The following is a 22641-nucleotide window of genomic DNA, read 5'->3' as shown; positions in this document are numbered from 1 at the left end:
TAGCGATTTTATTTGTTATGAAAATGCTTGAGAAATGTTTGAGAGAACCGCTTCCGTGTGAAAAGACCTTTTCTATGTTACAATATCAAATTGAGGATTCGATTTAGTGATTTGTTTACAAAGAAGAAATTTTAAATTTATTTTTATTCATTTAAATATATTTAAATTATGTACTTTTTTAATGTACTTTTAAATTTTTTCTGGAGTTTCTCATGGAGACTTATTGTCATTTTTTTTTAATGTTTGTAGTGTAATAAATAAAAAAAATATTATGATATTTACCTAGAAATTTGGTGGTTGGTGAAAAATCGAATTAGTTTTAATAAACTTTTGTTATACTTTTTAAGTGTAACCGTCTCTTCATACATGCACTATACTTTTACGAGTATAATACATAGCTTTCCGTTTTCCATTTGGTCCAATAAGTACTTATACTAATTTTCGATCAAACAGATGTAACATAAAAATAAAAATATATATTTTTAAATCATATACACGGTGTTCTAAACTCAATTTACCTTTTCAGACACCAGCTTTTAAAAAAACTTAAATAACACCTCGAGTTAATGTCCGCTTACTCGCATAAAAAGTGCAAAATACGCTCCTGTTTTTTCTTTTCTTTTTCGAAGTAAACAAAATATGCTCGTTTTTGCTTAATCGAAGCGAACCCGTTAAGTTCAAGTCGACTTATCGGCTTAATCTGTCGTCCCCACGTTGTAAGCTTGTATAAACATGAAGACATACAAGTTTGAGCTTTGTATGTACCCTGGACAGGATATTTTGACCCAGCCAAACGCTCGAGGTAAACAGAGGGACATTTTACTCTACATACTTTACTGGCTTGCAACAAATTGCAATTTTGATGTGTTTACGTATGTATTTGTTCAGAATAAAATTAACAAAAGAAACATGCAAAGACAACAGACAGTACAGGTAAGTTTATCTTCAACAAAGTGCACTTATGTACATAGATTTTGCACTATGCACCTAACATTAACAACCACCTAACAGGCGGAAGAGGGAAACCACTGCCCTAATTTTCCCTAATAAAGTAGCATGAAAATGTTACACCGGTAAGAGCTTGGCTCTTAAATTAGTGATAACCTAACATTAGGAAAGTACGTTCATACATAAGTAGAGTTACATATCTCTCGCTTGTTGAAAAAGGTCACATCAAAACTATTTATCTAAAAAGAAATATAGCTATTTGACATTTCTTGACTTCCTTATAAGACACGATGTTCGTCTTCTTTTTAATTAGAATTGGCCCTTGTTAGACAAGGACAATGCTATACCGATAAGAGCGTGGCTCTTAAATTGATGATGATGACGATATTTCTTGGCACTGCGTATTTAATTTTATAGACGCTAATGTCAAATTGCAATATTCCTTTTTAGGTGAATTGCTTCTATGTGGTATTTTTAACCCGCAGTTCAATACAATTAGTGATTATATTCCAATAACACTAACATTTTCCAATAGTCTCAATCATCATCATCAGCCGTACGACGCCCACTGCTGGGCATAGGCCTCCCCCAAGGATCTCCACGACGATCAAGAATTATTATTTAATTTTCTGCCAAAGTACGGCAGCTAGTGTTGTGATGTTCATAAGCATAGTGAGGTGATTATTATTAAAGCTGATCGATTATTTGATTTTCTATCTGACAGTAAGTAGGTACGTGTAGGTAAACTACAAGACTAATACCAACTAACTAATACCAAATCGACACCCTATGCAAAGTTTCAAGTCATGTCTATATTTACAAAGAGAAAAATTAAATCGACAAAGATTCTGACTTGAACTCGCAGCTCTTGTCAAGCTGAGACGAGCCATGCAAAATTCTTTCGATCTATGTACCGTTAAGCCAACTTTTAAGCGAATTTTTTCGATACAATTTTTCTCTTTGTGAGTTTCGCTAACCACGGGTACGTGCTATAAAAACAAAAATCATATAGATATTATTATATACCTACAACTTAGTACACATACATATAATGTTCCTTAATAGTTCATTGTTAATGAGCCATGACGTAAGTAGACATCGTGTCTGCACCCTGACATAATTAGAGTCGACGGGTGCCACTAAAACCACCGTAAATTGACCCCATGACATTTACTAAAACCCTCCAGTTTAAAGTCCCCAAAAGTATCTAGCTATACCGGTCTTCATATGACGGTAAAAGATTATATCTATCTCACCTTATTTATTATGATTACTGTAATGTTATAATAATGTCTATAAACAATAAGGTATTTTTTTGACAAAAAAATATTTTTATAAGAAAGTTCGTATGTTGATATTTATAGATTAATTTTACCGTTAATTAATTGTTTGAGGTAATACCGTTAGTACAATAATAAACCTTACACTAGGGCTGGTGAAGTCGGCCATTGCCTTAAAACCCACATGAAAAATGAAGCTATCTACCGTTAATGACTGCAATTTTTTTTTATAATAAATTCGTGTTTCCTTTTTTAAACCATAATCGTTTATAGCAAAGTTACGGTAAACTTGTTTGTGATAAATATCGGTAACTTTCTAAAAAATATATATATTTACCTACGTTTTATATACACTTGCTTTCCATACTGATGGGTATGCAAACAGTTTTTTTTTTAATCTTCATTACTATCACTTCACTAATATAATCTTCTTATCATTTCGATGGTATTCAGATTATACCAATATAATAAAGAGCAAAAGTGAAGTATGTAAGTTTCTCTTTTTTTTTCTTTTATCATTAAAAAGTTATATTACTCCTAAGTGCTATAGACTACATTTAAAGTTCAGGGGGAGTCGCGGACAGAAAGCTAGTTGAAGTATAAAAATAAAACTGAATAATCGGAATACGAAACCGTAAAATCTCGTAAACATTTGATGAGATATCTACCCTAAAACTAAGAGGTTCTCAACATTTTATAGAAATCATATAATTATATTTAAGGAGATTATCATTTACACGTTATATCATTTCAGTTCAAGTTCAAAGGGAATTAGCATTTAAGAATAACGGGCGTAAGTTTAAAATACGTTGTTTTATTAAGTAGTTACTTATTATCTTCTTAATCTGATCAAGCTTATTTGATCCCAAAATTGATTAATGGTTAAAAAGCCACATCAAAGCAATTCATCTAAAAAAGCAATATTGCTATTTGACATTTGTGTGCATTGCGCACTTCCTTTTATATACGCAAATATCAAATTGCGATATTGCTTTTCTAGATTTTTATAATTGCTTCGATGTAGCATTTTTAACCCCCGTGTTGTTATTTTCTACAGTTTAACAACCGCTGTCGTAGAGAATAATCATAAAGGTGTTTTGAGGGGCGGCGTCTTACCAAATCCTGCTCATTTTCCGGATTTGCAGTTGAAATTAGTTCCGAAGCCCGGGATTACCGCCCCCGGGGCTGATAAATAACCCGTGCCCGTATGTCTTGTTATTGTTGGTTGAGATTTTTTTCTTAAGAGATTTTGTATGGAAATGTGATTAGAGGGTAAAGAAGGATACTGAATTTCTGGTAAGAAGGATTGAACGGTAATGTTATGGTTATTAAACGGACTAAATCATTCAAAGAAATTTAAAATTCCGTTTCACCTTATTTTTTTGATTTATTTTTAAACAAATGTTTGTTGCCGTCGTGCTTTGTTGTAACTGGCCAAAAATAAGTCGGAAGTACCTATCTGTTACCTACCAATAATTTTATTATGACTATAAAACTCACTAACTCAAAAACAAAAACAAAAGAAAAATTAAAAAGAAAAGTTATTTTAATGTGACATATTGTAGCTTTGCCTCAAATGGGACTAACTATTCGTAGTCGCTACATGAGCCATGTCTGGAGCCTTTGGCGGTTCAATAGTAACACTGACACCACGGTTGATGGAGTTGGTAATCCACCTCACAACCCACAGATAGAAGAAAAACTATTCGGCAGACAAAGTTAAAACACTATCATCGATTACGAGTAATAAACATGTCATATTCCACACGAAAACGTAGTATTCCTAAATTATGTACCATCAGCTTTATTTTCATTATCAAAAAGTGTCATGTTTTCATCAATTTTCATCTTTATTACAAAGAAACAAAACCTATAGTCGTTATTGAAATAAATTAACCCTATTAGTGCGGTAACACACGATACGTAAATGCGTTCTAACGAGTAAATTGGAGATGTCAACTTGAATTTGACAGGTCTCGTGAATTTTACATGATATTATAGCCGTTGGAAATTTCATACATTGTTGCTTTGATGTGTAGACTGGCAAACAGTAATTTTGCTGTAACAGCAAGTTATATTTCAGTGTTTTGTATGTCAGTAGTTTAATAATGAAACTGTTATTGTCCATAAAATTCATCGCAAGTGTGTAAAAGAAGTCCTTCTATGCTTTTTCTAATTGTTTTGTGAAAATTTTTAAGTGATGTTATTGTCTTGTCTTTGTATGTGGCGTCCTTTATTTATTTATTTATTTACTATGGTACATCAACAGCAGTACATACACAAACACACAATATAAAATACACAAAGGAAAAGTCCTTTTATAATAAACAATTTATATTCTATTCTATTATAAAAGCGCAGAATATTAAAAAAAAAGATTCTTATTTAACTTCAATTGAATATTTACGTTAATATTATTATTAAAAATGAGACTTTAAATTAAAATTTGATTTCTGAAATCAATATAACTCACATCCAGAACCTAAATACTTGCACCAAACTTATAACAGACAGGAGAAAGATAATATCTAGTCTCTTTTGACAGTTGTCATTCTAATCAAACTATTTTAATGGGATATAAATACCTCGCTTTATAAACGCACTAAACAACCCCAGATACAACGCAGTATGTATTCTATACCGTAGAAATCCGTACAAAGTAGCTGTAAAGGTAGTTCGCGTGTCAATCGGCAGTATTGCGGGCACGGACGCGGTGCGAACGCGTTATAAAATACGCGTTGAACGGTGCGTAGAGACCCACCATTATGGAAGAGCTCTGCGCAGTAAACTTATAGGTGTTCCTCTGTGTAGGTTATGCATGAAGACTTGATGGGAAACCTTTGAGAATATGAGTATATGTATAAATATGTGGGGAAGATTGTCGTAAGGATGACTTTAGCGTAACTCGAACAGCTTTTACTAACTTTTACTAACGAATAAAACATACGGTGGTTATTAACCTATCACTCAAATAGACAGTTCACCATTTTATATAACATTCCAGCAGATATATCTTTACACCAGTAAGTTGAGAAGGTGTGGCAGGTCTACCTAGCCTGGTCGAGTCGATGGCGGCAAGAGAAACCGGGCTATTGTTGGACGAATTAATTTATAGTAGCGCAAAGTATTCAGGGTTGCCAAAGTAAAAAAGGCAAGTATTTTGATGGTAAATTAGTTTTGGTGCTCGATATAGATTTAAGGCAAATTGAATTGTTACTAATCGAAATGCAGTAAAAACTGTAATTTTATTTTTAAAATTTCGTTTCTTATAAGTAAATTAAATTCAAAATTTACGAATGCCCACTTAAATAGCAGTATCCAAATCACACTCACCCAAAGTAAATATCCTTATTTTTTTTCCTTTGGTAACACTATTAACCCTAACTCGACAATGCGTAACAGTTGCTAGTTTGCACGCAGTAAGAATTGTTTACGCGCACGCCATGCGCCTCTGCAACGCGCGCCGCGATCTGAATACCCAACGCAAATGCACGTCGATGACGGATCATTCTAAATTCAAATACCAAGCGTTCTACTTTTTAAATGGCGGCGATTTACATTAGCGGCCAGTGTAGCTAGATAAGTAATAAAGTTTCACAGAATTATCTTTTATGCGCCTCGTGGAAATTTTAAAATGTAGGCTCTATCGCAATCGAGAAATTGTAAATGAGTCAATAATTGATTTTATTCACGAGATGTAGATCTATGATTCTGACATTATTTAAAGTATTATACTAAGCACAACGAGTACACTTTATTATGTGTACAATAATTTATCGTCACTGTCACGTCAACTAAAATTAGCTATTGAATTTAATGTTCGATTCCATTATACAACGTCAGAAGAAGTTAGGTATAAATATCTTTATTTTCTGTGAGGTTCTATTTTCATAATCTCCCTAGCGTTATTCCATTTTACAGGGTCCGCTAACTAACCTAAACATTTGATAGCTCCGGTTTATTACAGTAGCGACTGCCTGTCTGACCTCTCAACCCGCGAAGGGAAAACCAGCCCAATATACGTTAGGTCACACACCTTCGAAACGCATTTCTCGGGAATGTAGGTGGGTGGGCTACTAAGTAAGTATATTCAGTATTTTATTTCGAATTTCGAATGAAACCCGTTCTCCATCAATTCCATAAAAATGAAATGCAATATTTTCTTTTAAAGAGAATAAATGTGTTAAAAAGTCTGCATCTTGCCAAAACTCTATGCATGCATGCGCCAACATCGTTTATGGTAACGACATACTCTCCGCATTACGTATTTAAATTACATTTCATATTATTTAAAAAAAAGTAGGACGAATGGTTCGTTTATGGAGCGGCAAAATATACAATGATGAATGATTTTCTCATTTCATTTTTGACTCCTTTCCACGATGTTCTTTCTACAGTTGAAGAACTATTATTATTATTTTCTACAAGTCATTTTACTATAATTAAAGCTAAAAATATATTTATCAGTTTGTGTACTTAATATTGAAGCGATAAAGAATTAATACAATATTTTTAGATAGTATAGAGTTCATATCTTGAGATTTATATTTCCTGTTTCTTTCATAATTTTATAACTGTTGTATATGTCAGACAATTAAACTTACCATCTTACTATTTTACTAAAACAGTCATAGATTTAAAATTTACCATCAACTGTTAAAGTTTAAACGCTAAGCTTTAAGCCCCAAACGACTTACAAATGACATATTCAAACCGAACGATAAAGAAGGATTAATGGCCCTCTTTACGGAACCCTAAAACTTAAGGGCACAGTTTAACCGTACGCGTAATTATGTGTGAAGTCGCATAATTTCCCGCGCTTTGTTTGGACGCCATTTTCTTTTGAATAATGGCGCCCGTTTTTGGCGCGAAATGCACTGCGCGTTTAACGTGAATCACTACAGCCGGTCCATGGTTGAGGATCTTGGATACTTATACGTATAGTTACACCTGTATCCCTATTGGGGTAAGCAGAGCGAAGTCACAAATAAGAAGACCGCGCAGCAGCTCGATATTTTGCTTAAGGTGGATGTGTCATGTTTTGAACGACCTAGTGACAGAAGACCACATCTACTCGTAATTCACATTGTGATTGGCAGGGAGCACAGAATTTATCTAATAATGTTATTTTTGACTACTGCATTTGGGCACTAATATTATTCCCTATACAAACTTAGGGCACTTGGTTGCACATTGCAAATGTAAACACCAAAAAGTTATCGTTGTGTGTGAATAAAAAGATTTAAAAGCAATAAACCGTAGAGCTATCCGGGGTAACACTTCACACTAACCATTTGTCGGTTCGCTAAAATGCAAACAGTCGTTTTCGGCTCATTCTTGGGAGGCGTTTAATGGGCATATTTTAATGTTCATTTTGTATGCTTTTTGTACACTTTTTGTGCGCTATATTTTACGTTTATGGGCTCAAATAAAAATGTAAAAGTATGTACAATGTGGCCTGATGGCCGGTAAACAGTTGTAGGGAGAACATTTAGCGTTAAAACCTAAACAAGTTTTACAAAAGTACCAACAAATTATTGAAACGTGTTTTAGTGGATAATATTTTGTTTAAATAACGCCTACGTTTTATAGTATTTTTGAATGTTTGGTGTTTATAAATATTGTTGACTATATTTTAAAGTTTGGATACAAACAGAATTTTGCTTGCCAAACTTGGCTGGTACACTGACATGTATTCTGATTCACATACGCATAATGATTACACACACACGCACAGACACACACACACACACACACACACACACACCCTGCACCTTCAAATAACCTTTATCTTTATTGGTATATCATTTGTTTGTAAAAACAAAATTCATAAGATATTATAATATTGAAAGTTGATGGTAGGGCTGGCAGAAGAAGACCTAGAAGGAATTACATTGACCAAATTGGAGATGTCCTTAGAAAAGATTTAGTACGATCTACTCTGCGGCGAGCGTGTATGAAGCCATTGATCGAAGCAAATGGAATTCTATAGTCTCTGCTTACCCCTGCTTGGGAATTAGGCGTGAGTTTATGTATATAATGTATTATAATATTTAGAGGTTAACATATTAAGACAATATTTAAAGGAAAAAGGTGCATCACCGTAACCTCTCCAATACATTTCATTGCTCACACCCTCATTCTTGTATCTTATCTCTTCACATTTCCCATTTCAACAGCATGCAATCGCAAAAATTCACAGTAGGTACCTAGCGGGGGAATACTCGACAACGGAAATACACCATTACCATACCCTCCGACAAATAAACACATACACTCGTCCACACATACATACATATCTACACAGATATACTGCTAGTTCAGTAGTAACACATAGGGAGGGCGAATTACCCCCAGGGGTAATTTTTACCCCAATTCTTACCCCATAATCGAACCGTCGCCACCCACTCGACTCATCATTCGATATTTGAATTAGTTATTTTATTACTAGTTGAATTTGGTCTGTGGCTAATATTGCTTAGTAGTGTTAGAGAAAAGTGCTTCTAAACTAGAAGTAATATATTAGAGAAATAAGTATGCTCTTTAGCCTAATTCGACTAGGTAAAGCCATAACAGCCCAACAAACGTAGAGTCGCTTCTTGTATATTCTTGTTCTTATAAAAAGAAAAAAAGATTTTTGAAAGGTATAATACAGGCAATATATTTAAAAGTAAAATCCATCTAACTATTGGGAAACATCAAAATGTTCCGTAGTTTCCGTTCTCTAATTTAAAATTGCGGTCTGTTACATACAAGCCAGTAATTACTTTCGAATTTGGAACGTTATCGATGTAATGGCTGATAACAACCGTAATTCGATTATTACGCGTTTAATTCGATTTTTAAACTTGCACAATGTGAGTATTCTTTTTTTTTGTCCGGGGGTGCGTGTTCCGTTGATTTGTGTTGTGGTAGTTTTCACTACGAAGAACTTTCAACCAATTTATTTAACTGTTCTTGTGGGAATACTGACAAATGTTAACCAAAAATACGCCAAAATTCACGCCCAGAATTTGCTTATCAAAATTTTAATTAACGTGCAAGACGTATAGTTACATGTATATTTATAACTATGACATTAAATGTGAACATGTTTTCATAAAAACTTGCGGTTCGTGTCGATAATATAGTCGTCATAAACAACTTTATTATTACAGGAAACTAAAACGCCTTTAGCAAAGCCCCCACACGTTGAAAACACCAATTCAAGCAGCTCTGACAATAAATTGGTTTCCAATAATAATATTTTATTACCATCCTTTTCGCACACACAAAATCGATATGCGATAAAATAGTGCTACTATACGTACTGCTAATTTGTTTTGACATTTCTAAACGAACGACCACTTTTCCCGCCTACAAGTTGTGCCGAACTGCAAAAGGGGAATCCGAATTTCCTAACGAGTTTAAAAAAGTAATTCATATTTGTAAATCAACAGGGACGAAATTCGATTGGACGATTTAAATTTGGAACAGAGCTCATTGGTTTTATTCATTTTTATTGTTAGGAGCGAGCGATTGAGTTTTCGCATATCTATTATATTCTGGGCAGACCCTTTTTTGGGTTTAAATTTTTTGCCCTTTGTAGTTTCAAATGTAGAATGTGAGGGCGATCCCCTACGCACGCGTGCCGTATGAGATATTGCGTTTCGTTTCATATAAAAACTTATTTCGCGGTGGATCAATACTCAGTACAAAAAGTTTGAGTACTTTTTCTATCTTACGTCAATATTGATACATCACTTCACAGCTATTTTAAAATGTGACACTTAACTCACACTTTCCGAACCTATTATTGAGAAATAAACTAAAACTATTACAGCATCATAACGCCTCCACAAATTCAAGTCGCGGGTTAAAGAAAGCAATAGGTGTCATTAGTGACTTCAATAGAGGTCGACTAATTATTACAAAATACGTAACACCAGGGTCCCTTGGGTACAATGCACAAAGAGGTCTATTGTGCAACGCAACAATAGCGTGAGTCACTCATGACGAACGCTAAGACAATGAGACTGCCGACGCTCTTCTAGGGCCCGTATAAGGCAGTATATGCATAACGGATATAAAACCACTATAAAAAAAAAACTTTCTAAAGAACACCAACAAACGACTCACCAAAGATGCAACTGCTTTTGGCACGAAAACGGCAAGTTGAAAGACCTGAAACAAAAGAATAAACAATGAGTATAAAAATAACCTAAAAATAATTCAAATTGTTCCTATACATCACTGGCTGTACACAAAGTGCAACGTGAGTTGAAATAAAAAAATAAACAAAGCAAATCAATCGCGCGCACCGTGAAAAAGAAAACCCATCAATCAGTTCGGCCAGCATTCAAATGTGGAATATTTTTTATTTCAAGTTCAAAATCCCCGCGACCTTGCCTCGGTCAACTCTGCTCGTTTTATCCTAGTCGAATTTTTTCACCCGTTGTTTTTGTACACAACACTTTTTGCGCTCATGCGCTCTTTGTAATTTGAAGTGGAATGCACATTTGCATAGCTAAAGACGTAGCAATGCCTTTGAACTGTGTCACTAAAATACTCTACTGTCATTGTACTAAGCACGCTTAGTTACTTTGTCTTGCTATCAATCAAGAACGTGCCATCTGAAAATTATGGTGAACATTTGAACAAAGCTGCAAATTATGCTCTTTATTTAGCTTTTTTGTTGACGACGTTAATGTCCGTCGGTGTCACATTCAATGCTTGGTCGTTACACCGTCAGCCGGGTGACAAACGAGGCCCAATCATTGTATTCGGAACGACTGGTTGCGACGACTTAACCCATTGCGGGCTACGTTCGAATTTCCTTTATTAGAGTGGTTTTATAAAGGAATAATATATGACTCATGCTGGTGTTTTTGCGTGATGATTTTGCGTTATTTTTTACCGCCGTGCAACGCCCGCAGCGACCTACATGACCTAACTCTTTGTTGGGGTTGTCCTTTATTATATTACTTTTTGTGTACTGAATTGATGGACTCGTGTAAAAAAAATTACGCCCACATCAGCCGATTGTCGTGATAAAGTGTCGCGAATCGATTTACGTTGACAACAAAGGAATGCAAAACGGTGACTATAAAAAACTTAAGTAGACCTCGAAGACACTATAAATATTATTCAGTATTGATGAATGGCTTGACGGTGTAATGAATATCATTCCATAATGGATGACAGAATCGCTCTTTAAAATAAATAATTCACGGTGCGTTTAATCTAACGGGCGGCGTGGAATGCGTGATTCCATTTTCGAAATTTAAATTTAAAACGATAGAATCAGCGGCAATTTAAAAACCGCCGGACTGAAACCGGTTGGCTAAAAAACTGAAACGTCCGGCCACGACATGTTTATAGTCTCTATCTAATTTTTAATTAAAAAGCTAAAACCACAGCTAACGAGGTGGCATGGAATTTTCCAAATAGATGCTCTATCTAAGTTAAATGCAACTTAATAGCACCGAAAATGGACTCCGGGCGATAAACTAATGGGGGAGCCACTTTTGAAATAATTATAGCTTATGCAAGACTGCATAAGTGAGTGGTATAAGTAGATAAATTAGTTAACAACGAAATATCCGTTTCTAAAGTGCCTAATCTCATAAGGCATGGAAAAAAATAATCATTGAAAACACGTATAAAGCGTTACATTTCTCTGTCTCATTATTTAAGAGCTGCGCTGTTGTCAGTGGAGTAGGTTATCGCCAAAATTAAAATAAAAATAATAAAGAGATAAAATATATTATGTAAACCTGAAGAATTTGAAAAAATATCAAATAATGCTTCCACAAAATATTATTACCACATCTTTTCAACACTTTATTTACAAAGTTCCGATTGTGTTACTGATAACGCGCACAAATATCTACTTACTCAATATATTGAGGAAAAGATATCATGATATCAGCACCGCATTTAAAGTGCCAATTAGTTAGCAATCTTTGCCAGTTTTATCGATTTAAGACTATAATTATTTATTCTATCGCCTCCCAAGAAAACATTTGCGGAGTCGATACTTATCTTTGTTATAAACAGAATTTACGGTGCGGTGCCTCATATTTATGGGTAGACCAAGAGGTAGGAAAGAGCTGTTTTTTTTTAATAATCGTTAATAAAGCGAAACGCGTATTTATAAATAAGCAGAAATATCTATAGAATAACCATACTATCTCTACCATAGACAAGATTTTCAGTGACAGACAAGAAAATATTTAACGTCCACACTCTAAATTCAAATATTTGAAATAAGTTCTCGAAATATTTAGTTTGCAAAACCTTTATTTATAGTCACTTGTGGTAGCTTTTTATTGGCATTTGTTTGTATTTAGAAGTAGTCATTTTATAAAAAAGGCTGTAAACTACCTACATAAAACAATAAATAAAAAAATACACCGACGCCACAACCCGTCAACTTACACACAAAACAATATACAAGCGGGTGTGTAACGCCCTTACTTATAAACAATCCCACGGTCTCATTTTTAAATAGTTGTTTTTAAAATTAAAAGAAAAAAGTGTTTTTCTTCATAGACCGGTCGCGGCAGGTGGTGTGGTGAGATGCACCGCATATGGCCGAGAATTAAAATAAATACTATGTTTTAGAGCTGGCTGGTGAGATATAAATTTATACATAGTGGATTACATCGTCAACTGCCTATCACTAGGTACTTTCATTAGCTATGTTAGCTATGTCTTTTTGTTTATTTGGTTTTGTGGAGGTCATTAAACTAGCCCAATTATACAAACCTATTTAGCAAGTTTTTTAGATACATGACCGTTTACTAAACTAAATTATTTAATTTCAGGGTCCTATTTGCTTTGAAAGGCACAATCCCTTTAATCTCATAAGGACAGATTCTCAAAAAGACAGAAGTACCTATCGTCGGTCCTTTCAGGTGGCTTGAAAACTCCGGCGAAAGGGTTCGATTGCCCAGACACATCCACTATAATCTTACTCTATTCAAACTATCTTTTTTATTCAATTTTTTTTTTATACAATCGTCTCCGGTTCAGAGCATATCCATTCGAAAGGAACCATGTTATTCGAATCAAAAACTTAAGATATAGGCTATAAGATAAAGAATGCTATTTCAGAGAAGTTTTAAAGGAGCTATAAACAGACATATAATTTAAAAGATATCAACCCGGCTTGATTGTCCATCTGTGACTTTATAGTGACAAAAGTAATCAAATTAATAACGTGAAGACATAAGAACGCTTTTTATTTTTATAATTTTATTTTTATAACGCTGTAAAGTAAATTAGCAATTATACTTATACAGTTACGTGCCTTCAAACAATTGTTTTGAATATATTTATTATTTTTAATAATAGGCAATTGTTAGAGTATAAGAGTCGTTATGGGTTATGGAATGCATCGAGTGAGTGAAATGCGGACATTTATTGACTTTTAAATGGCTGTAGTTAATTGTTTCGAAAATTGAATAACGCGTATTCGAATTTCGAAGAAATAAGCGATTATTATTTTATGGGTACTGGAGGTACAATGGCAAAAACAGAATGCACATCGTGTCCGTTCATTCCGTCGCTTTGGAATTTCGTTTCTATTTAAATATCATAACAGTTTAATTTGTCTACAATAACCTATCAAAATTATATAAAAATAATGTACCCGCCTATTGTACTCATTTTATTTCTCTTTTGTTTTGTATTTTGTTTTTTTCTTGTTTGTGCAATAAAGTATTTGTTATGTTATGTTATGTTATAAGTAATATTTTTACGAAATCTCACCATAATCCACTAAAAAGCCCTAACCCTTTTCAAAAGGCCGAAAGTATGCGATCAAATTAACGTTTATCCTATCACAATTTGAAAAGGAAAATAAATAGGTTATAACCTATTTCCGAGAGGTTCTTTTTTCAAAATGGAATAAAAAGAAAGACACACAGACGATACCTGCACTTAACTCGACCGGAGTGGTCCCGTCAGTCAACATGTGGTAAGAGTTACACTGGGAGAGATCGTTTACTAACTATAATACTATAATATATTCAAATAAACGGCGAGAAATAGCAAAAAAAAGCTATTGAATCTGTGACATGACAGAAAACCATAGAAAAACATCATAGATATACCACAAATACTAAATTGGTAAACTTTACATCGTTACTTTTTAGGTTTCAAAGAATATAGTTTTAGAGTGTGAAATATTATGAACACTTTCTATATACTGCCCTCCTCATCTATTACTTACTAAGTACTAAAGTATAAAGTTATATATTCTCATCGATCAAATTATGCTTTATTGCGGTTAAATAAAACCTATTTAAGATATTAAGACAACATACGTTATCGCAAGAAAATGTAATAACGTTTAAAAAATATTATGACCCATGAATGAAACGCAATTCATTATAAATGATTAACGAGGTCGATTTCTCAACTTTTTACATTTTGTCAATTAACAAAAGACGAATACCCCTCAAGACAGTTAAGTTTAAAAAAAAAAACTTTCAATACAATGCTCGGTACAACCCGAGCCTTACCCCACTTGTATCTTACGTTTTCAAAGGATGGTATTATTTACATTTTTTTACCTTAAAAAGTGGAACAAAAAAGGGTAAAGAATAAATTTGAGCGCTCACCAAATGTCTCCGGGCACAACAGGTTGTGTTCGGTTTTTTCGGTCTTTCGGTTTTTTTCGTCGCCATTCGTATTTCCGACACGGTGTAATCTGAAAGGTAAGAGTTAAGTTAATCGGAGAGTGCGTAGATAGTGTTACATTTCTGTGGTCATGTTTTGGCGTTGTATTTTTTTGTTTTTTTCTTTTTTTGTTAACCGCGTGACGGCATTTGTTTACCGCTGTCCGCTACGTGTTTAGTCTTTGGAAAAATTATGCGTGAGTTTTAACAATGATATTATTCATAAAAGGGAGATAGCGTGAAAGGAAAAAAAAATGTTTTGTTAATTAAGTAGCGAACCTTTTCGTGAAATTAACGACTCTACCAACACACTTAAGTGGTATTAATAATAACATATTTTGATTTTTGTATGCTATTTGTTACTTTAAGTTTAATATGACTGATATTTTAAGTTTTTTAATTCCCTATGCTTAAAATCAAAGCGCGAAAGCAACTAGGAGATTACAATATTCCATGCTACGAAGGCTCCAGATTATCTTCAAACGACTTGGCTCTATCCACCGCGATAAGAATAACGGGTGTGAGTATAACAATCTATAACCCTTAACTCGTAAAAGTTTTAATATTCTATCTAGATCAAAACCGGTTTTTACCGGTAGTCCGGTATACCTACACAAGATAAAACAAATGAATTATTTTTTTGTACTTCCTACGCCTACTATTAGTCGGAACACACAGAAAAACAGCCATCAGCATTCAAGAAAGAACCCAGCTAAACATCGTGTTTTGATGAGTCATCTCATAGTAGATGTAAAAAAATACTCTACCACGCGTAAGGAGACAAAAACAGATTCATTTCTTCTTATTGCCTTGATAATTTTGAAGATTTGACAATATCAATATCATTTCTGTTTGATTGAGAATTTAATACCACATTTTTTTACGTATGTTGAAAAACGATCGTGTCTTTTACGCGGTTTTGTTGAAGATAATCATAAGAGTGTGATTTTGGAAAAATGCGCCTACGGGACCTACATTACGACGACATAATATATTTTAATCGCTCCCTGACTGTTCTTCTGTACCCTATTCTTCTTGTCTTTTAATTTATAAACTTACGTATGCATTTTATGATCGTTAACTTATTTAGCTTTGAGTCAATCCTGGCATAGCTTTAAAAAATACACTAAGTACCTACATAAGCTCCTAGAAAAAACACAGTAATAAACAACTCAATACTTATTCTAACGTAAAAAATGAAGTAATTTATTAGCAAACCCACTAACTAACACGTGTTAAGAATTATTTTACATAATAATTATAATATTTTACATTTATTTTATCACATATTCCGTGCATTTAAAATTATACGGTTCCCAGTGGTAGCTGCCTTTTTTACTACTACTAGGAACAAAGTAAAAAATAAATAAGCTATCTCTACAAAGATGGCTCTTAAATTGATGATGATGACAAAGATGTTATACCTAACATAATCCCCCTAGCATTATCCCGTTTTTCACAAGGTCCGCTTACCTAACCTGAACATTGACAGGTCCGGTTTTTCACAGAAGCGACTGCCTGCCTGACCTTCCAACCCGCGAAGGGAAAACCAGCCCAATACAGGTCGTATACCTCTGAAAATACATTTCTTGGGAATGTGGGTTTTGAACGATGTTTTCCTTCACCGAGTACGTGAAATTTCGTGAAATGTTTGGTGTTTTTTTTTTAATTATATTCAGTTCCATACTGTCAAAATTTAGGTACACTCAACAGTGGTGCCGCCTACATTAGAGCTTCTAGTTCTTATCTTCAATTCTTCTTCCTAACATAGTTATAATGTGCATAACATGATAATATATAAGTAGGTAGATGACGCATTAATAGTGCAACAAATTCAATATAAAAATGCATACTTAATTAGAACACACACTTCATAATGAGCTATATAAGTAAAACTATTTATGAACTGGTTTTAAACTTGTCATTTCATGGCAGAAGTTAAAGAGCAAATAGTTGTAGAGACTGCAATAAAACAGCATCTTAAGATCTTTCGCAGCAAAATCTAGCATCAGAAATAAAGTTGAGGCCCATAAAACAAACATTATCTTTACCTACATCTGCATGTACTAAGAATTCATATAATATTCTTGCATTTTAATGCATTTCTACTTTACAGTCGTACAAATGAATCTCTTCAAAAGCTGCTCTTTAGACTAGATGCCGCTAAAGATACGAGGACCATTTATACTTTGTACAGGTTTTTATCGCATGAAAAATAACTCGAGAAAAAGTTGAAAAAGTCGGCATGTCTGAAAGTGCATCAGATATGCGATTTATATCTAGACATTCTTACGTAAAAAGGCTGCAAAATTTTAAGCATTCGAGCGGTAAAAAGGAATTGAAACTAAAAAAATGTGACATGAATAGTTTGTTATTAAATTCTTAAAAATACGTCACAATCTCATGTTTTGCCTTTCATACTTAATTAACTTTAAAGCTGTTTGAACAAGTGCCAACGAACAAAAACGCACTCTTAACATATAAATTGAAAATCAGAAAGGTTAACCGAACGGCACATTATTTTTCTATACGTGATCAGTCAAACCAAACAAGGCGACGTAATTAGCACTGGCAGAATGAACGAGTTGCGTTTGCGCTGGCAAATGAAAAAGGAATGAATTTTTAAAAAAGGAAATCCAAGATGGCGTCGTTCTATCAGTGGGGGAGCGATTAGTTTGCGTCACTCGGGCCACGCCTGCGCAAGTGATCGATCGAACGAGAGGGTTGCTCGTGCCGTGACCACTATAATAATATATGCTTATTTATTTGACTAGCTTTCCGTTCGCGACTTTGTCCGTGTGGATTTTGGTTTGGTTTTATCGCAGTAAGCGCCTTAAATCCGTTTCTCGAATGTACTAATAATTTTGGGAAAATGCGCTATGTCCGTATCTGGGTTTAAATCTGTCTATTATGTACATGAGCACATGAAAAATATTTTTTACAAGTACGTTATATTCGGCCAATCGACACGAAAAAGTAACAAACAGCTTTGCATTTACTTTTTGACTGGTTATTGGTAGTAGTTGCCTGGAAAAATTAAAGCAACAAGCCCGCCCTGTTCTGCCATATCCATGTAAATGTAAAGTATTGTATTTTTTTTTGAGGAAGCAAGAGAAGTGTGTCATGGTAGTATAATAGTCTCTGCTTACCGCGGTAGGAAATAGGCGAGTTTATGTATATATGTATTGTTCAACAAAGTATGTTTGATTTGATTTATAAGTGAGTATGAGTATGGATTGTTATTTATTATAAATAATTTCAATTTGAATTTTATTTCGACTCGCGAAACGAAGCACTTGACTCCGCTTCGATGACAGGCGATAGTAAAAAAAACATCTGGTCACTTTTAATTTATTTAATTCGAACAAGCTTCCATTGCAACTTCCATTTTTAATATTCGTTAGCTAACATTTTGAAATAAAAAAAATGCCAGCACCAGATACCGATCGCTAATTAAGTTAACTAATAATTGAATCGAACCGTTAATTAAAAGTTTGACTTAATTGGTCCAAGTTTTTTATTTTGTAGAACTACGACGGAGGTTCAACTTATCTTTCGATTTGATAATTAATAAAACCTATAGTCACACATAAATAACATAACCTCACGACTATCTCCCAATTGGGGTAGTCAGAAGTGCATCCATCGCAAGATGAACTAAGTACCCACACCTCACCGAGCTTTCTGTTAGACCAACGAACAAACAAACATCTAAATCATCATCTAATATAAGTACAAAACTTTTTTAAATTAATTTTACAAATTGTAATGTACACATAAATTTATGACATTTTAAAATAATTCACGTTATTCATCAGATAAAGTAAGTAATACGACGAACAACGACGCCGAAAAACGTGAAACGATTCCCAAAAAACAAAAGACGTATCCGCCTTAGTTTGTGTGTGGTCCTCTTAATTATCACAATAAATTTTTATTGAGGAAGTAAGTAAATTAAGGAGTGAATTGTTTGAACGATTCGAGGATACGAAGCGAGGGAACACATGTCTTAGCGCGTAAAGAGTACAACTTGCTTTATAACTACTTTAAATTTTCATCTGGTCGAATTATTTCGGTGGATTCATTAATTTTATTACCCAACTTAATGAGATTCATTCTCGTTGCAACATGTTGTTTTCGAATAACTTTGAGTACTTTATTTGTTAAGTACCTTAATTTTGAAGAAAGTTTCTTTTTAATCTTGATGTGGTAACTATACTTTTAGGGCTTAGTAAGGGATGATAATCAATCAATCAATCAATCATCATCATTTATTTGAGGAAAACATTACTAGCACGGAAGAACACTGACTCCCATAATACAGATTCACTCTAGTTTGGAAGTTCAGAGGTCATTACCTTGTGAAAAATTGAAACAGCCCCACATAAAATTTATTTTTTTAGCTCCCTGTGTATTAGGCTATTTGGAATTTTTTTTTATTATTTTATTATTATTAATAGCCCTCAATGTCCCACTGCAGGGCAAAGGCCTCTCTTCCCTTCTTCCACTCCTCCCTGTCCCCAGCTTGCTCGCGCCACCGTTTCGAGAAGCGGTCTAACTCGTCGCGCCATCTTTTATTTTTATTTTTTTTTTCGCGTGGTTTATTTTATTTTTTTATTTTTTATTAGTATCATTGGTTCTTAAAGTAATAAAAATGTACCTAAATGTTAAACCACAATAGGCATGCAAAGTTAATGCAATAGATTGCAATTGACATGCCAAAGAGTTTTTAATTCCCGATCAACCGAACAGCAACAACAGGCCTGTTGATGAGCATGAAAAAAGGGCCTTTCGTATAAGTTTAGCAAGCGATCAACATTATATCTGGCCCATTGGCTTACTGGCCGGTATTGTTTGCTCGGTTGATCGGGAATTAAAAACTCTCGGCATGTCATGGAAGCAACAAGCAATAGAAGCAAGAAGTAGGAATCCGTTATTCGAACCCTGCATTCCAACATAAAATGATTAGAAGGACTGGCTAGATATGCTGACTAGTAGATGTTGCTGATACATAACGGTTAGGACAGTTTAACGGCCTCTGTGGTCCAGAGGTTGAGCGTTGTGCTCACGATCCGGAGGTCTCGGGTTCAAATCCGGGGACATATCACAAAAATCACTTTGTGATCCCTAGTTTGGTTAGGACATTATAATGCTGGTTATCCAAAAAGTAAGATGTTAAGCCGTTGGTCCCGGTTATTACTGATGTAAGTGCGTAGTCGTTACATGAGTCATGTCAGGGGACTATGGCGGGTCAATAACAACCCTGACACCAGGGTTGATGGGGTTGGTAATCCACCTCGCAACCCCCACGATAGAAGGACAGTTTTCTTTAGATAATAGTTAAGTTACAATATATAATTAACTATTATCTAAAGAAAACTGTCCTTCTATCGTGGGGGTTGTGAGGTGGAGGTGGATTACCAAGCCCATCAACCCTGGTGTCAGGGTTGTTATTGAACCGCCATAGGCCTCTGTATTGTAACTTAACTTATGTTCCTCAAAACAATACGTAGACATCCATCACAAGATGAACTAAGTACTTACGCTTCATCAAGCTTTCTGTTAGACCAACGTGATAGGTGGAGAGCCGTATCGCCGTCTGTAATGGTCGAGCCAACTGTACATTTTGACTTGAGTTAAACTTTATATTATAGCTGTATACTTTTTAAAGTCGAACATCTGTCTATAAAATGATTCTTAGAATAATAGCAATAACGTTGCCCACTGTGCCTTCTTATTATCCTTTCTTTTAAACAGTAGCTTGTATTTTTTTTCTTTTCTCTATTGTAAAAAAAAAAAACAAAAGTAAAACAATTATTTGTCATTTGTTAATTTACTGCTCTACTGGGTTAATAAGCTCTTATAAATGAATAAAACAATTAACTCTAAACATACGACCTACCTACCACAATTTTAAGAATTAACCACCATAATATTATTTGCACAGCAGTTAAAGATAACAGTTAAAAATTAACTTAACAAATGACCGTCGAAGAATGTTATGGCAGTTGTAACTTATTTACGACTCAAGATTATACTAACAATTTGTTAAATAGGTATTGTAAACGTAACTCTAAAGAGTGAAAAACGTTCTGGTTGTAATATCAAATAATAACTGTTTGTTGTTTGTTTATCACTATTATTAACTGATAGACTATCACGATTGATCAAAAAGCTATGGGCTATGGATTGATCACCGTCACTATACACGGTGTAGAAAATTACACTTTTATGGCTAAAATTGTTAACCAAAAAAAAAAACTTACACAACCACAGATAAAAACCACCTAAGCACACTTTTACCTAATTAATAGACTTCTAAATACTTTACACTATTGAACACATTCTTTTTTAAAACAAACTTTTTAAAGACGAATCTTTTTGGACCGTATTTTTCTTAAAAAAATTTCGATACGTTTTCGTGTGCTTCCAACCCGTTCGTGAGTTCTACTTAGCTATTACTATACCATTATAGTGTGGTTCTGAACTGTTTTGCATAAGAATAGTCGAGAACAGCTGTGTACGGACATCTGTGAGTCTTGTTATTACTATTAGCATACAACTATACGAGTGTCGCACGTAACCCCTTGTTTTAATTGTCAAAGACTTTGTACCGGGCTTTTGAAGGAACGAAGTGGGAACTATAAAGAACCTTTTAGTTCCTTCACATGTGTTTGACAAAGTATCTTTATGATTCTGTGTAAAAGATAATGACTGCGAATTTTGAAATTACGAACGAGGACTCGAGCTCATTTGTTTATCTTTGCCAGACTTTGTAATCGGACGCTGTTGGCTTGGCAATGGAACTAAATTTCTTATAATTTATTTAGAAATACGTAACTAAATATTTATTATGTTAAATTAAAATTACTTTTATATTTGTTTTTTTTCTGTCTATTAGCTGCACGATAGTTTAAAGATGTTCTTTGAGTATGTTTTTTTTTAAGCAATAAGGCTAACACTCGTTGAATGGAATGACCAGCGGAAAGAGAAATAAAAAGTTTGCATACAAAAAGATATAATAGAATCTCGAATTGATTTTAATAGCCTATATGCTAAGTTTTTATACTGTTTCAGTCTGCTATTCTACTCGTAAATGTAGGCTTACATTCTATAATAGATTCTTTATTTACTTTGTATTAAGGTGTATTGTTGTAGTTGATTGAATCACTAAAGAGAAGATTAATTTACATTCGATTTCAAGTATCTATTTCTTAAGGTGATGGTCAAATTTTTTTTAAAGATAATGTGTAATTGTTAAAGTAGGTTATTACTTTAACATTGTTGTTAAACCTTTTCATTTATTCTGTGTTATTATAGTTTGCTTTTAGACTTGACGCAGTGGCCAAAAGTTTGGGACCCACACCGAAAAACTAAGTCCCATTCAATTTACTATATTTTCTAATTGCGACAGATTTTTACGTAATCATATTTAGTAAAGATTTGTGTAACAATGATTATAATATTTAGCCGTGGTTATTGATGACGTAACAACTAAGTATTTATAGAAATAAGAATTTAAAAAAGAACTTTATTAGATTTTTAGAAGCTGTGGTAGACTAGTCGAAAGAACGCTAGATTCTCATTATTAGGTCGCCGGTTCAACTCCACAATTTGTATTCGAATTTATGTTCGGACCTTAAATAATTATCATATGCTCAGCGTTGAAATAAACATCGTGGGGACACCCGAGTAATGTGTTTCGAACGTCTGTAGTTGGGATGGTTTGGAAACTGAAGTGAACCTCG

General features: G+C 34.0%; 1 long non-coding RNA gene across 1 annotated transcript in view; it reads right to left on the bottom strand.

Moving 5' to 3' along the window:
- Positions 1 to 8170: 8170 nt before the first annotated feature.
- Positions 8171 to 22641, bottom strand: part of LOC126372594 (uncharacterized) — a 41858-nt gene continuing 27387 nt past the window's right edge. Inside the window, exons 3-4 of the long non-coding RNA XR_007567185.1 lie at positions 14837 to 14925; positions 8171 to 10391 (exon numbers count right to left, since the gene is read on the bottom strand). This is a non-coding gene — a long non-coding RNA (uncharacterized LOC126372594). The remainder of the gene's footprint in view (positions 10392 to 14836; positions 14926 to 22641) is intronic.

The sequence above is a fragment of the Pectinophora gossypiella genome, chromosome 14 (assembly GCF_024362695.1).
Source record: "Pectinophora gossypiella chromosome 14, ilPecGoss1.1, whole genome shotgun sequence".
NCBI lineage: Eukaryota > Metazoa > Arthropoda > Insecta > Lepidoptera > Gelechiidae > Pectinophora > Pectinophora gossypiella.
Note: the sequence above shows the minus strand (reverse complement) of the source record. Positions and strands in the feature narration are given on the sequence as shown.